This window comes from Heptranchias perlo, chromosome 21, assembly GCF_035084215.1.
Source record: "Heptranchias perlo isolate sHepPer1 chromosome 21, sHepPer1.hap1, whole genome shotgun sequence".
In the NCBI taxonomy this organism is placed as follows: Eukaryota; Metazoa; Chordata; class Chondrichthyes; order Hexanchiformes; family Hexanchidae; genus Heptranchias; species Heptranchias perlo.
The window spans coordinates 1,193,159-1,210,505 of record NC_090345.1 but is presented as its reverse complement, the minus strand read 5'-3'; the positions used below and the strand labels follow the sequence as shown (position 1 = coordinate 1,210,505).

General features: G+C 44.3%; 1 protein-coding gene and 1 long non-coding RNA gene across 7 annotated transcripts in view; both read right to left on the bottom strand.

The window, feature by feature from the left end:
- aldh18a1 (aldehyde dehydrogenase 18 family, member A1) overlaps positions 1-7,655 on the bottom strand; it is a 57,993-nt gene extending 50,338 nt beyond the window's left edge. For 3 of the 6 annotated variants that reach the window (XM_068001937.1, XM_068001936.1, XM_068001943.1), the window contains exon 1: positions 7,603-7,655. The gene's annotated coding sequence lies outside the window, so the exon portion shown is untranslated. Of the gene's footprint in view, positions 1-5,890; positions 6,066-7,602 lie in introns of those variants that run through there. The other 3 variants (XM_068001941.1, XM_068001940.1, XM_068001942.1) reach the window with 2 other exon arrangements.
- Positions 7,656-11,723: 4,068 nt separating this feature from the next.
- Positions 11,724-17,347, bottom strand: part of LOC137340262 (uncharacterized) — a 30,157-nt gene continuing 24,533 nt past the window's right edge. The window contains exons 2-3 of the long non-coding RNA XR_010966747.1: positions 14,962-15,058; positions 11,724-12,062 (exon numbers count right to left, since the gene is read on the bottom strand). This is a non-coding gene — a long non-coding RNA (uncharacterized lncRNA). The remainder of the gene's footprint in view (positions 12,063-14,961; positions 15,059-17,347) is intronic.

Sequence of the window (17,347 nt, the reverse complement as noted above, 5' to 3'; positions counted from 1 at the left end):
TCTGATATCGCATCTACTTTAATTCTGATACCGTATCTACTTTAATTCTGATATCGTATCTACTTTAATTCTGATATCGTATCTACTTTAATTCTGATATCGTATCTACTTTAATTCTGATATCGCATCTACTTTAATTCTGATACCGTATCTACTTTAATTCTGATATCGTATCTACTTTAATTCTGATATCGCATCTACTTTAATTCTGATACCGTATCTACTTTAATTCTGATACCGTATCTACTTTAATTCTGATATTGTATCTACTTTAATTCTGATATCGCATCTACTTTAATTCTGATACCGTATCTACTTTAATTCTGATATCGCATCTACTTTAATTCTGATACCGTATCTACTTTAATTCTGATACCGTATCTACTTTAATTCTGATACCGTATCTACTTTAATTCTGATATCGCATCTACTTTAATTCTGATACCGTATCTACTTTAATTCTGATACCGTATCTACTTTAATTCTGATATTGTATCTACTTTAATTCTGATATCGCATCTACTTTAATTCTGATATCGCATCTACTTTAATTCTGATACCGTATCTACTTTAATTCTGATACCGTATCTACTTTAATTCTGATATTGTATCTACTTTAATTCTGATATCGCATCTACTTTAATTCTGATACCGTATCTACTTTAATTCTGATATTGTATCTACTTTAATTCTGATATCGCATCTACTTTAATTCTGATACCGTATCTACTTTAATTCTGATATCGCATCTACTTTAATTCTGATACCGTATCTACTTTAATTCTGATACCGTATCTACTTTAATTCTGATACCGTATCTACTTTAATTCTGATATCGCATCTACTTTAATTCTGATACCGTATCTACTTTAATTCTGATATTGTATCTACTTTAATTCTGATATCGCATCTACTTTAATTCTGATATCGCATCTACTTTAATTCTGATATCGCATCTACTTTAATTCTGATATCGCATCTACTTTAATTCTGATATTGTATCTAGTTTAATTCTGATACTGCATCTACTTTAATTCTGATATCGCATCTACTTTAATTCTGATACAGTATCTACTTTAATTCTGATATCGTATCTACTTTAATTCTGATATCGCATCTACTTTAATTCTGATACAGTATCTACTTTAATTCTGATATCGTATCTACTTTAATTCTGATACTGCATCTACTTTAATTCTGATATCGCATCTACTTTAATTCTGATACCGTATCTACTTTAATTCTGATACCGTATCTACTTTAATTCTGATACCGTATCTACTTTAATTCTGATATCGCATCTACTTTAATTCTGATACCGTATCTACTTTAATTCTGATATCGCATCTACTTTAATTCTGATATCGTATCTACTTTAATTCTGATACCGTATCTACTTTAATTCTGATATTGTATCTAGTTTAATTCTGATACTGCATCTACTTTAATTCTGATATCGCATCTACTTTAATTCTGATACCGTATCTACTTTAATTCTGATACTGCATCTACTTTAATTCTGATACCGTATCTACTTTAATTCTGATATTGTATCTAGTTTAATTCTGATACTGCATCTACTTTAATTCTGATATCGCATCTACTTTAATTCTGATACCGTATCTACTTTAATTCTGATATCGCATCTACTTTAATTCTGATACCGTATCCACTTTAATTCTGATATTGTATCTACTTTAATTCTGATACCGTATCCACTTTAATTCTGATACCGTATCTACTTTAATTCTGATACCGTATCTACTTTAATTCTGATATCGCATCTACTTTAATTCTGATATCGCATCTACTTTAATTCTGATATCGTATCTACTTTAATTCTGATATTGCATCTACTTTAATTCTGATATCGCATCTACTTTAATTCTGATACCGTATCTACTTTAATACTTTAATTCTGATACCGTATCTACTTTAATTCTGATATCGCATCTGCTTTAATTCTGATATCGCATCTGCTTTAATTCTGATATCGCATCTACTTTAATTCTGATATCGCATCTACTTTAATTCTGATACCGTATCTACTTTAATACTTTAATTCTGATACCGTATCTACTTTAATTCTGATACCGTATCTACTTTAATTCTGATATCGCATCTACTTTAATTCTGATATCGCATCTACTTTAATTCTGATATCGCATCTACTTTAATTCTGATACCGTATCTACTTTAATTCTGATATCGCATCTACTTTAATTCTGATACCGTATCCACTTTAATTCTGATATTGTATCTACTTTAATTCTGATACCGTATCCACTTTAATTCTGATACCGTATCTACTTTAATTCTGATACCGTATCTACTTTAATTCTGATATCGCATCTACTTTAATTCTGATATCGCATCTACTTTAATTCTGATATCGTATCTACTTTAATTCTGATATTGCATCTACTTTAATTCTGATATCGCATCTACTTTAATTCTGATACCGTATCTACTTTAATACTTTAATTCTGATACCGTATCTACTTTAATTCTGATATCGCATCTGCTTTAATTCTGATATCGCATCTGCTTTAATTCTGATATCGCATCTACTTTAATTCTGATATCGCATCTACTTTAATTCTGATACCGTATCTACTTTAATACTTTAATTCTGATACCGTATCTACTTTAATTCTGATACCGTATCTACTTTAATTCTGATATCGCATCTACTTTAATTCTGATATCGCATCTACTTTAATTCTGATATCGCATCTACTTTAATTCTGATACTGCATCTACTTTAATTCTGATACCGTATCTACTTTAATTCTGATATCGCATCTACTTTAATTCTGATACCGTATCTACTTTAATTCTGATATTGTATCTAGTTTAATTCTGATACTGCATCTACTTTAATTCTGATATCGCATCTACTTTAATTCTGATATCGCATCTACTTTAATTCTGATATCGCATCTACTTTAATTCTGATATCGCATCTACTTTAATTCTGATACCGCATCTACTTTAATTCTGATACCGTATCTACTTTAATTCTGATACCGTATCTACTTTAATTCTGATACCGTATCTACTTTAATTCTGATACCGTATCTACTTTAATTCTAATATCGTATCTACTTTAATTCTGATACCGTATCTACTTTAATTCTGATATTGTATCTACTTTAATTCTGATACCGTATCTACTTTAATTCTGATACCGTATCTACTTTAATTCTGATACCGTATCTACTTTAATTCTGATATTGTATCTACTTTAATTCTGATACCGTATCTACTTTAATTCTGATATTGTATCTACTTTAATTCTGATACCGTATCTACTTTAATTCTGATACCGCATCTACTTTAATTCTGATACCGTATCCACTTTAATTCTGATACCGTATCTACTTTAATTCTGATACCGTATCTACTTTAATTCTGATATTGTATCTACTTTAATTCTGATACCGTATCTACTTTAATTCTGATACCGTATCTACTTTAATTCTGATACCGTATCTACTTTAATTCTGATATTGTATCTACTTTAATTCTGATACCGTATCTACTTTAATTCTGATACCGCATCTACTTTAATTCTGATACCGTATCTACTTTAATTCTGATACCGTATCTACTTTAATTCTGATACCGTATCTACTTTAATTCTGATAACGTATCTACTTTAATTCTGATACCGTATCTACTTTAATTCTGATATTGTATCTACTTTAATTCTGATAACGTATCTACTTTAATTCTGATATTGTATCTACTTTAATTCTGATATCGTATCTACTTTAATTCTGATATCGCATCTACTTTAATTCTGATACCGTATCTACTTTAATTCTGATATTGTATCTACTTTAATTCTGATATTGTATCTACTTTAATTCTGATACCGTATCTACTTTAATTCTGATACCGTATCTACTTTAATTCTGATACCGTATCCACTTTAATTCTGATATTGTATCTACTTTAATTCTGATACCGTATCTACTTTAATTCTGATACCGTATCTACTTTAATTCTGATATTGTATCTACTTTAATTCTGATATTGTATCTACTTTAATTCTGATACCGTATCTACTTTAATTCTGATACCGTATCTACTTTAATTCTGATACCGTATCCACTTTAATTCTGATACCGTATCTACTTTACAGATGTGGTAACAGGGCACTTAGAAAATCATAATATGATTCGGCAGAGTCAACATGGTTTTATGAAAGGGAAACTATGTTTGACAAAGCTATTAAGAGTTTGTTGAGGATGTAACTAGCAGGGTAGATAAAGAGGAAGCAGTGGATGTAGTATATTTGGATTTTCAAAAGGCATTCAATAAAATGCCACATAAAAGATTGTTACACATGATAAGGGCTCAGGGGTTGGGTGTAATATATTAGCATGGATAGAGGATTGGTTAATGGACAGAAAACAAAGAGTAGGGATAAATGGGTCATTCTCAGGTTGGCAGGCTGTAACTAGTGGGATACCACAAGGATCAGTGCTCGGGCCTCAGCTATTTACAATCTATATTAATGACTTAGATGAAGGGACCGAGTGTAATGTATCCAAGTTTGCTGATGATACAAAACTAGGTGGGAAAGTCAGCTGTGAGGAGGACACAGAGTCTGCAAAGGGATAGAGACAGGTTAAGTGAGTGGGCAAGAAGGTGGCAGAGGGAGTATAATGTGGGGAAATGTGAGGTTATTCACTTTGTTAGAAAACCAAAAAACATACCATTTTTTAAATGGTGAGAAACTATTAAATGTTGGTGTTCAGAGAGGTTTGGGTGTCCTCGTACAAGAAACACAAAAAGTTAGCATGTAAGTATAGCAAACAATTAGGAAGGCAAATGGCATGTTGGCTCTTATTGCAAGGAGTTAGAATACAAGAGTAAGGAAGTTTTACTACAATTGTACAGAGCTTTGGTGAGACCACACCTAGAGTACGGTGTACAGTTTTGGTCTCCTGATCTAAGGAGAGATATACTTGCCTTGGAGACAGTGCAACGAAGGTTCACTGGATTGATTCGTGGGATGAGAGGGTTGTCCTACGAGGAGAGATTGAGTAGAATGTGCCTATAGTCTCTGGAGTTTAGAAGAATGAGAGGTGATCTCATTGAAACATATAAGATTCTGAGATGGCTTGACAGGGTAGATGCTGAGAGGTTGCTCCCCCTGGCTGGAGAATCTAGAACTAGGGGGCATAGTCTCAGGATAAGGGGCCGGCCATTTAGGACAGAGGTGAGGAAGAATTTCTTCACTTAGTGGGTTGTGAATCTTTGGAATTCTTTACTCGAGGGCTGTGGATGCTGAGTGGTTGAGTATATTCAAGGCTGAAAGAGATAGATTTTTGGCCTCTAGGGGAATCAAGGGATATGGGGATCGGGCGGGAAAGTGGAGTTGAGGTTGTATCCCCTATTTGAATATCACCCAGGGCAATTCTGCTTCTTATTCTCATTCACATTTAATTTTGTTGATTTTACTTTTCTTGGTCTTCTGTATATATCTTGCAAATAGGAAGGTATCCTGCAGACTGAGCAGAGTCTGTCAGATAATGGGTTAACCAGACATATTGTAGGTATCCTCACTAACACATTACTCAGGGGGAGGGGGAAATAACTGGTTTCAATTATAATCAAATCATCTCCAGACACATCCCAGTTCTTGATTATTCTTATTAAAGACGACATTGCACTGACCGCATATTTTCAATCTATTGCCAATAATCGCACAGATTCTTTCCTTTCGCACATCAGCCAAAAAGCCAACTATCCATGGTGTACTGGTTTTACACTTCCTGTGTCCCAGCTCAGCCCATCCACTTAATTTATTAGCTCTCTGTAGCATCTACTGATGTTCTGTAACACATCCAACAGCCTCTGTGCATCTCTTACATACATTTCTACATTGGATCATGTTTGCTTCTCTGTGTAGGTTCCATCTCTCGTACTTGTTAGAGAGGTACTCTAGTTATCGTTCACACACTTTCTCCAGCTCTGGGTGTGTGTTTGTATCGCGCTCTCTCTCTCTCTCCCTCTCTCCTCAAAGCCCACTTCCATTCCTGTGCTGGTCTCCCTCATTAATTAGTTAGTCAGGATCAGATCCTTTTCTTGAAGTAGATGTCTGTGTTCCTCAGGGTCCATGCTCTTGTACTAATCCCCCCGTTTGCTCAGGGGGGATTAGTACAAGAGCATGGACCCTGAGGGGATGGGGGGGGGGGGCGGGGTGGGAGAGGGGATGGGGGGGGGGGGCGGGGTGGGAGAGGGGATGGGGGGGGGGGCGGGGTGGGAGAGGGGATGGGGGGGGGGGCGGGGTGGGAGAGGGGACGGGGTGGGAGAGGGGATGGGGGGGGGGCAGGGTGGGAGAGGGGATGGGGGGGGGGGCGGGGTGGGAGAGGGGATGGGGGGAGAGGGTGGGGGGAGGGGGAGGAGAGGGCGGGGGTGGGAGAGGGGAGAGGGGAGGCGGGGGGGGGATGGGGGGGGTGCGGGGGTGGGAGAGGGTAATTAGAGGAAGAGCTGGCATTTCCACCACCTCAGGACATCCCAAAGCATTTCACAGACAATTAAATCCCGGTGAAGGGCAGTCACTGTCTGTCGGTAATCAGAGGGAGGAGGAGGTTTGTGCGGAGCATGAAGGCTAGCACAGACCAGAGGGGCTGAATGGCCTCTCCCGGTGACGATCCGCCTGCCCGGGGGAGTGTGCCCAGTGACAGCCCCTGAGCTCCGCCATTCGCTGCAATCGGTATTCCTCATCCACCGGCTCACAACCACCTCACCGCGGGGCTCGGGCTCTCACCCCCGCCCGCCCGCCCGGTGTCTGTGGGCCCGGGGGGGGGTCCGTGTTTCCCGGTGTCTCTGGGCCCGTGTTTCCCGGTGTTTCCCGGTGTTGGGGCCCGGGGGGGGGGGGGGGGGCCGTGTTTCCCGGTGTCGGGGCCCGGGGGGGGGGCCGTGTTTCCCGGTGTCGGGGCCCGGGGGGGGGGGCCGTGTTTCCCGGTGTCGGGGCCCGGGGGGGGGGCCGTGTTTCCCGGTGTCGGGGCCCGGGGGGGGGGGCCGTGTTTCCCGGTGTCGGGGCCCGGGGGGGGGGGCCGTGTTTCCCGGTGTCGGGGCCCGGGGGGGGGGGCCGTGTTTCCCGGTGTCGGGGCCCGGGGGGGGGGGCCGTGTTTCCCGGTGTCGGGGCCCGGGGGGGGGGCGGTGTTTCCCGGTGTCGGGGCCCGGGGGGGGGGCCGTGTTTCCCGGTGTCGGGGCCCGGGGGGGGGGCGGTGTTTCCCGGTGTCGGGGCCCGGGGGGGGGGGGGGGGCCCGTGTTTCCCGGTGTCGGGGCCCGGGGGGGGGGGGGGTGTTTCCCGGTGTCTGTGGGCCCGGTGTCGGGGCCCCGTGTTTCCCGGTGTCGGGGTCCGTGTTTCCCGGTGTCGGGGCCCGTGTTTCCCGGTGTCGGGGCCCGGGTGGGGGGGCGGTGTTTCCCGGTGTCGGGGCCCGGGGGGGGGCCGTGTTTCCCGGTGTTTCCCGGTGTCGGGGCCCGGGGGGGGGGGGCCGTGTTTCCCGGTGTTGCCCGGTGTCGGGGCCCGCGGGCCCGGCCCGGCCCCCTCCCCCGGCCTCTCTCTCTCTCACTCACCGGCGCCGTTCCCTTTTACACCGATTGACTCGCACCGGAAGCCGCCAAGTGTCACCGGCACTTCCGCCGAGCGTCACGTGGGGGCGGAGCTGGGCGCGCGCCTGGTGAAAAAGGCGGGAACTGAGAGAAATAACCGTCACCCTCGGGGGGGGGGGGCAAAGGTCACGGGACAGTTGGGGGTGGGGACAATCCCGGGGGGGTGGTGGGGGCAACGGACACCGAGAGGGGGCCGCAGGGCAGTCCGGGACTGGGGATGGGCAGGAGGGGATGGTTGGGGAGGGGATGGGTGGGGTTTGGGAGGTTGGGGGATGGGTGGGGTTGGGGGATGGGTGGGGTGGGGGATGGGTGGGGTAGGGTTGGTGGGGGATGGGTGGAGTAGGTGGGGGATGGGTGGGGTAGGGTTGGTTGGGGAGGGTTGGGGGATGGGTGGGGTAGGCGGGGGATGGGTTCGGTTGGGGTTGGGAGGAGGGATTTTCTTAGAATCAAACTGGTTCATATTGATAAGAAAAGTGTTGAAGAGTTCGATGAATTTAAGGGGAAGCTCAGTGTAGGAATTGAAGGATATTCTGATAGACTGAGATAAAGGAAGGAGGGAGGAGGCTCGTGTAGAGCATAAACACCAGCATAGACCAGTTGGGCCGAATGGCCTGTTTCTGTGCTGTAGACTCGATGTAACTCGATACAAAATTTTCTGCAGATGGAGTTTGCTATTGTAAAGTGATAAACCTATTGGGTCTCATTGCATTTTCTCAAATGTTACATTGTCCTACTGTTTGCAAAGGTACTCATGAGGAGTAAAGCGATGCATAAAATGTGGGAGGATATTTCTTGTTGCCGTCCCTGAGGAACACTCAGATCACAGGCGCATTGAAGAGCAGAAGGCCTCACTATGCTGCCTTGCAATTTCATGGGGAGCTCTGACTGGGCACAACAGGAGCAGCACCTGTTACAGGCACACGCTTGAAATGAGGTGAGACAGGGACTCCTGGCCCTCACACCTTCACTTTTCGATGCATTCGTTTGATGGTTGGGGTTGCCCTGGGACCCTCTGCAGATTGGAGGTTTTGCAGGGGTCCTTGCAACACTTGGAAATGGAGCCTGGTGAATGATAGGGCCTTTTTATCAATTGTAAACAATTTTACAACACCAAGTTATAGTCCAGCAATTTTATTTTAAATTCACAAGCTTTCGGAGGCTTCCCCCTTCGTCAGGTGAACGATGTGATGGGGGAAGCCTCCGAAAGCTTGTGAATTTAAAATAAAATTGCTGGACTATAACTTGGTGTTGTAAAATTGTTTACAATTGTCAACCCCAGTCCATCACCGGCATCTCCACATCATGACTTTTTATCAACAGCAGGGGTTTGGGCATCGAGAAAGTCCCAAGGCTGGCAGTCAGGAGCTCCTGTTTCTGCCCCCTATTCCCAGTGCTAGGCTCACCCTTGGGACCAGGAAATGTTGTCACTGTGTTGAAAGGTTTATAATATACATTAAGAGGCCACCAGGAGGTGAGGCAGCCCATGTAAATACAACAGAAAATAATGGTTCAAGGATTGACAACAGATTCCCACTGAAAAATATTATAACATAGGAACATTAGCCCTGATTTTAACCTGGGACGGGAATTGAGGGCAGGGGTCTGGTTTATCCTGAGAAAATAACCAGGGATGGGGAGCAGAAGTTATGGTGGTGACAGGGATAATGTGGAGCTGCAGGGAGTTGTGACTCTTATGTAACTTGATGTTAGAGAAGCAGTTGAGGGGTGAGGAGCAGTGGTGGAGAGGTAGAGCTGTGCATCATCAGCTGGTAGAAGCTGACCCCATGCCTGTGAATGATCGTCCAGCAGCAGCTTATAGATAAAGGAGAGGAGGAAGCCAGGGATAGATCCTTATGAGGTGTTGGAAGTGGATGGCATGGTCAACTACTGCAGGAATGACAAGGAGGGATAACACACCGTGGTCACCCAAACACAGGATGTCAGTCATGATGTTTTATTCAGGTAAAGGCCATCCCTTTAGTACAGCCGTCCCTCCTTCCAGAATTCGCTCCAATGCCCGAAGAATGTGAAACCTACCTGATAGACTGAGATAAAGGAAGGAGCCTCCTCCCTCCTCCCTTTATCTCAGTCTATCAGAATATCCTTCAATTTCTACACTGAGCTTCCCCTTAAATTCATCGAACTCTTCAACACTTTTCTTATCAATATGAACCAGTTTGATTCTAAGAAAATCCCTCCCCCCAACCTGAACCGAACCCAACCAACCCATCCCCCACCAACCCCACCCCACCCATCCCCTCCCCAACCAACCCTACCTCGCTGCGGACTGTGGCCAACTGCTCCTCGAGCACAGACATCCCGTGATCCAGGGATTCCATTTTCCAACAGACTGCAAATATGCTGCCCCTGGATACACTGAGGATCCATGATGGCCACATATTGCACTCCACACACATCATGAGGTTCCCTGTGGGATTACCTCACTGTGTCTAACTGCCTAACTTAAAAATGTAAATCGTGGCAGCCTGAACTCCCACTAGCACCAAGTTCCTGCAAGAATCGAACTCCACTTCCTCACTTTATACAAGTATTGATTACAGAAAACGCTCCTGTCCAATTGCACTTCAAGGCTGAACTGGAAAACTGAACTCCACGCTCTTCTGGCCTTTCGCTCACCATGGGTCACTGGTAGGAGGTAGTGACAATAGTGGGATTGGAGGTGGGTACAGGAATGTGGGAGGTAATGGTGAACAGAAGTAGCAAGCCTAAGATTAATATGCACTTGTACCACAGGGGTATGCACCATACTTTCCTGATCTCTTAAATAGAAGGAAAAAAACCAAACTGTCAGACCATGTCATTCAGGCTGAAACCTCAAATCAAAGTAATGAAAAAAATACATTTACACAGAGGCAAAATAAATACTGATGCTTCAAATTGTTTCTGAAGCCAAAATAACAAATTGTCAGAATTCCTCAAGTCCTGAGATCTCCCTAGATCCTCGCTTAGATCCCCCAGCTTCCTCGCTAAGATCTCCCTAGGTCCTCACTGAAGTTTCCCAAGGTGCAAGTGAGGGCTATGGGAGATCTCCTCAGGTTCTCACTGAGATCTCCCATAGCCCTCATTGAGATCTCCCCAGGTCCTCGCTGAGATCTCCCCAGGTCCTCGCTGAGCTCTCCCTAGGTCCTCACTGAGATCTCCCTAGGTCCTCGCTGTGATCTCCCCAGGTCCTCACTGAGATCTCCCCGGGTCCTCGCTGTGATCTCCCTAGGTCCTCACTGAGATCTCCCCAGGTCCTCACTGAGATCTCCCCAGGTCCTCGCTGAGATCTCCCTAGGTCCTCACTGAGATCTCCCCAGGTCCTCGCTGTGATCTCCCTAGGTCCTCACTGAGATCTCCCCAGGTCCTCGCTGTGATCTCCCTAGGTCCTCACTGAGATCTCCCTAGGTCCTCACTGAGATCGCCCCGGGTCCTCGCTGAGATCGCCCCGGGTCCTCGCTGAGATCTCTCTGGGTCCTCGCTGAGATCTCCACATGTCCTCGCTGAGATCTCTCCGGGTCCTCGCTGAGATCTCCACATGTCCTCGCTGAGATCTCCCTAGGTCCTCACTGAGATCTCCACATGTCCTCGCTGAGATCTCTCCAGGTCCTCGCTGAGATCTCCCTAGGTCCTCGCTGAGATCTCCCTAGGTCCTCACTGAGATCTCCACATGTCCTCGCTGAGATCTCTCCAGGTCCTCGCTGAGATCTCCACATGTCCTCGCTGAGATCTCTCCAGGTCCTCGCTGAGATCTCCACATGTCCTCGCTGAGATCGCCACATGTCCTCGCTGAGATCTCCACATGTCCTCGCTGAGATCTCTCCAGGTCCTCACTGAGATCTCCACATGTCCTCGCTGAGATCTCCCCAGGTCCTCGCTGAGATCGCCCTGGGTCCTCGCTGAGATCTCCCTAGGTCCTCGCTGAGATCTCCCCAGGTCCTCGCTGAGATCGCCCTGGGTCCTCGCTGAGATCTCCCCAGGTCCTCGCTGAGATCTCCCTAGGTCCTCACTGAGATCTCCACATGTCCTCGCTGAGATCTCTCCAGGTCCTCGCTGAGATCTCCACATGTCCTCGCTGAGATCTCTCCAGGTCCTCGCTGAGATCTCCACATGTCCTCGCTGAGATCGCCACATGTCCTCGCTGAGATCTCCACATGTCCTCGCTGAGATCTCTCCAGGTCCTCGCTGAGATCTCTGCATGTCCTCGCTGAGATCTCCCCAGGTCCTCGCTGAGATCTCTGCATGTCCTCGCTGAGATCTCCCCAGGTCCTCGCTGAGATCTCCACATGTCCTCGCTGAGATCTCTCCAGGTCCTCACTGAGATCTCCACATGTCCTCGCTGAGATCTCCCCAGGTCCTCGCTGAGATCTCTGCATGTCTTCGCTGAGATCTCCCTAGGTGCTCAGCAATTGTTTGAGCTTTACCTGGTTATAAACAAGAATAGATTAAAAACAAACATGGTAACATATGAAAGTGATTGGGGCCAGGATTTGGGGTTTAATTGGGGAGTAACATGCCTGGAGGACCACCGTGTTCCAAATGGCTTATGTCTTTTTAAGTGAGAAGCCAAACTGGCTGGCTGCCTGGGCATGTGCCAAGATGCAATGAGTTGTGCCCCGTCTGTGTGCATTGGTGTCCAAACAAGTGCTGGAAGTTCAAAAGCGATATATTACAGATGCTGGAAATCTGAAATAAAAACAGAAAATGCTGGAGAAGCTCAGCAAATCAGGCAGCTTCTGTGGAGAAAGAAACAGAGTTAACATTTCAGGTCGAAGACCTTTCGTCAGAACTGGAAGAAGTGCTGGAAGTTACTGTCCTCCACATAAAGCGCTTGATAGACAGAAAAGTAATGTGTAGCAATTGCTGACTGATCACCAGTGTCCTCTTTGCCCCAGTGCCTTGGTTGTTCATTTACACTCTGAATCTAACCCGTAAACCGTTTATTGGTGTTAAAGGCCTTTTTCTGTTTAGTTCCTGTTTTAAAATTACTTTGACTGGGACATGTTCCGAAAGGGTTTTTTTTTGTAAATTTTAGTTCCTCCACTCCCAAATATTTCCTCTGGGTCATTAATTGTTATTTGTCAGTTTTCCAGTTTGTAATCTGTTGTTTGTCTATTAGTTACTCAAAATAAAATGAGAAAATAAAAACACAAACTCTTTAATAATTTACAGAGGAATGGTTTGTTAATGTGCATTCGAATTACCACAAACTCAGCAATATATAAACCTTTAGAGAGAACGTTTTGATGTTGAAATTGCTGTTCACTACTGAGTGAACAGTCATTTCATCATCAAAATATTACTTAGTCTATAAGATATTCAATCTTTCAAAACAACCAGAGTGATAAGTTCTACTGAAGAATGATGCAATTATTTTTGTATTTGTCGTAACAGCAAAGGGGAATAAGCATCAAAGATAAGAAATGGAGGCGGTTGATTAGACTTGCAAGAGAAAAGAGAAAGAATGAAACTGCCTTTAAAGAACTAAAAGAAAACAAGATTTTAATTGCCTCATCAAAAAGAGTCAGAGGGTGAACATCCAATTACAGCGCAGATAGCAGAGTTTGAGACTATCGGAACGCTAAACCAATGCAACTATCCAATTGGCAATGTCCTGTTACATTTCTTGAAGGGTGCAGGTTCGTCATGTCTCTCAACAGTGTAACCAACAGTTGCCGTCTACATTCACCCGAAACCTTCATCGACCAACATTCTTGACCTTGCTGTCTCCTCTGAGTTAAAAATAAACTTCCACATCTCCTCCATTGCTAGAGCTGCATCTAAGAAACTTGGATTCTGTTTCATATCAAACACTTCTTTTCTTGCTCAACAACTCTTAACTCCCTATGAAGCCACAAGTCCTTTTAAGACTTGAATACTTCTTCCATTTCCGGAGAGACTCTGATTATCCTAGCACTTCCCTCACAGTGAAAGGCCCGGTACACTGGAATATCACTAATCATCTCTCGCTTACCTTCAGCCTCCAATCTCTCTCCCTTGGAACTTTCCTTTATTTCTAATTTATTCATATTACTATCATTGGTGCTCTTGTCCACTTCCCCATCTTGTAGCTTCTGAGCCCCTCGCTCTGGCCCCACGAAATTTTAGCACATTGCATTCTCCTACTCTTGACATATTAATTTTCCAGGATCTCTAAACTGTTGAATTCCTTAACTCCATCAATCTTTTCTTCATCCTAATGTAAAGATTGGCATTAATTAATCACTCTTGAAATATCTTGTATCCTCTTTTGCTTTTTCAACCCTTGATGGTGCTCTGTATTACAGTTTGAACTAGTTCGCAACACTTTTCCTATGTTCCTAGTAGATTAATCAAAACCTGGGTCTTTATACTTTACCAGACAAAGGTTAGTATAGCTCAGATTTAATAATTAACCAAGTTGACCAAATTAATCAAGTTGACATAAATTGCTTACTTAAGATACATGGTGTGCTCATTACATCCTTCCTTCACCTCAGATGGTGGAAAAGTAGCATGTATCAATGCACCGCGTATGGGCTAAACTAATAGTTAAGATTTATTTACAAATGAAAGAATATATTGAAGGAAAAGCAGTATTGCAAGATTCTAAAACAATATAATACTTATACAGTGCCATAATTAAACTTCTGCCTCCACTTTCATGTACCAAATGCCCCAGAAACATTGCCAGTTACGGGGAAAGGGCGGGGGAGTGGGACTGGCTGGATTGCTCTTGCAGAGAGCTGGCATGCGCTCGATGGGCCGAATGGCTTCCATTTGTGCTATAATCATTCTACGATTCTAGTTATCAGGGCTTATTTTTTTGTCCCAGCGCCACTATGGGCAGCTGTGGGTTTCCCAGTGGGAATCACCCTAAGTGATAAGCCTGGTGGATGAGGACAACCTGTGATGGGATGTGGGGCAAATCAGGCTGACTGTGAGGTGCTGTGTACCAACACACTGTTCAATGTGTACACGCATCTGCAGAGGATGAACATGTCTCACTTTGGCAGATGACCGATGTCGGCGGAGGTTTACCTTCAAAAGGAAGCTGGAACAGCAGCCTCGATGAATAAATGCCTGAACTTACCATAGTGGTAGCTGATTCTTCAAACACGCTCCAATCACAGTGTGTCGTGCTTTCAGTAGCACTGCAGGGAAAAGGCATGCCATGGTGACCAAGAGCCGGCATAGCCTGATTGGTTGCACCCGCCAAGATGCCCGGACCATTTCTGCAGGGTCCAGTACAGAGGCAGTTGCAGAATGGCACCATCTGTTGCAAGAACACCTGCAGCTTTCATGCAGCATAGGGCTGGCACATCCAATGATAGGAATGCTCACCTGTTGTCTGTAACTTGACTCCTCCTCCTTGGAGGCATAGAGCAATGTTGACTATGGAGATGTGCAGATACCAATCCTCCTCACAACAGAAACATAGCTAGAAAACAAAAATATAATAAAGAATAGTCAACACAGATTTCAGAAGGGAAGGTCATGCCTGACTAACCTTATTGAATTCTTTGAAGAAGTAACAGAAAGAGTAGACAAGGGTAATGCATTTGGATTTTCAAAAGGCCTTTGATAAAGTATTGCATTGTGGACTTATGACTAAGATCGGAGCATGTGGAGTCAGGGGACAGGGAGCAGAATGGGTAGCAAACTGGCTACAAAACAGAAAACAGAGAGTAGGGGTTAAGGGTGGCTACTCAGACTGGCAAAAGGTGGGAAGTGGAGTTCCACAGGGATCGGTGCTGGGACCGCTGTTGTTCACAATTTACATCATTGATTTGGACTCAGGAATCGGAAGTACAATTTCAAAATTTGCAGACGATACCAAATTGGGGGGTGGGGGGAGATGTAGTAAATACAAAGAATTGGTTAAAATGTAAGAGAACATTAACAAACTCGCAGAATGGGCGTGTAATTGGCAAATGAATTTCAATATAGACAAGTGTGAGGTGGTACATTTTGAAAGGAAGAATAAGGAGGCCCCACACTGCTTGGATAATAAGAGTCTGAATGGGATAGAGGAGCAGAGGGATCGGGGGGAACAGATACACAAATCACTACAAGTAGCAACACAGGTTAATAAGGCCATAAAAAGGCAAATTAAGCACTGGGGTTCATTTCTAGAGGGATAAAATTGAAAAGCAGTTATGTTAAACTTGATTAGAACCTTGGTTAGACCACACTTACAATACTGTGCAGAGTTCTGGTCTCTATTATAGAAAGGATATAGAGACATTGGAGAGGGTGCAAAAAAGATTCACAAGGATGATGCCAGATCTGAGAGGATTTACTTATCAGGAAAGGCTGAACAGGCTGGGGCTCTTTTCTCTAGAAAAGAGAAGGCTGAGGGGCGACCTGATCGAGGTCTTTAAGATAATGAAAGGGTTTGATAGGGTAGACGTAGAGAAAATGTTTCCACTTGTGGGGGAGACCAGAACTAGGGGCCATAAATATAAAATATAAAATAGTCGCTAATAAATCCAATCGGGAATTCAGGAGAAACTTCTTCACCCAGAGAGTGGTGAGAATGTGGAACTCGCTCCCACAAGGAGTAGTTGAGGCGAATAACATCGATGCATTTAAGTGGAAGTTATATAAACACACGAGGGAGAAAGGAATATGCTGATAGGGTGAGATGGAGTAGGGAGGGAGGAGGCTCGTGTGGAGCATAAACACCGACATAGACCAGTTGGGCCGAATGGCCTGTTTCTGTGCTGTAGTTTCGATGTAACTCGATGTAACCTCCACCTCTTGCAGCACCACCTTCACTCCAGCAGCTGTCAAACTGCTCTTTGGGTTTCCTTTCCTTTCTTTTTTGTCTGTCCCCTGCCCCTTCATCCTAAGCAAAGGCCGTGAATGGTGCCCCAAAGACCTTCAGATTTTTGTCCTCTCCCTTAATTGTGACTTGAGTGCAATTTTCCTGACCCACCTAATGAAAGCACATGGAATCGGAGGCAACCTATTGACATGGGAGGGAATTGGTAGGAGGTAGGAGACAGAGAGTAGGGATCATGGTTATGTATCCCAATTGGCCGGATGTGACCAGTGGTGTCCCCCAGGGATCTGTACTGGGGTCTCAGCTTTTCACTGTATTTATAAATGTATTGGACGAAGGAATAGAGAGCCGTGTATCCAAGTTTGCTGATGACACTAAGTTCGGAGGCACAGTAAATAGTGTAGATGGGAACAGAAAGTTGCAAAGGGACATTGATGGATTAAGTGAGTGGGCAAAACAGGGGCAAATGGAGTTCAATGTGGGGAAATGTGAGGTCATCCACTTTGGACCTGAGAAAGATCGATCAGAGTATTTTCTAAATGGTGAAAAGCCAGGAACTGTGGAGGAGGAGAGAGATTTAGGCGTACAAGTACAGAAATCACTAAAAGCCAGTGGACAGGTACAAAAATAATTAAAAAGGCCGATGGAATGTTGGCCTTTATCTCGAGGGGGCTGGAATACAAAGGGGTGGACATTATGCTTCAGTTGTACAGAGCTCTGGTCATACCTCACCTGGAGATACTGAGTTCAGTTCTGGGCACCTCACCTCAGGAAGGATATATTGGCCTTGGAGGGGGTACAGCACAGAGTCACCAGAAAGATATTGGGGCTAAAAGGATTAAATTATGAGGACAGGCTGCATAGATTTTTGATCAGCAATGGAGTCAAAAGATATGGGGAAAAGGCGGGAAAGTGGAGTTGAGGTAAAAATCAGATCAGCCA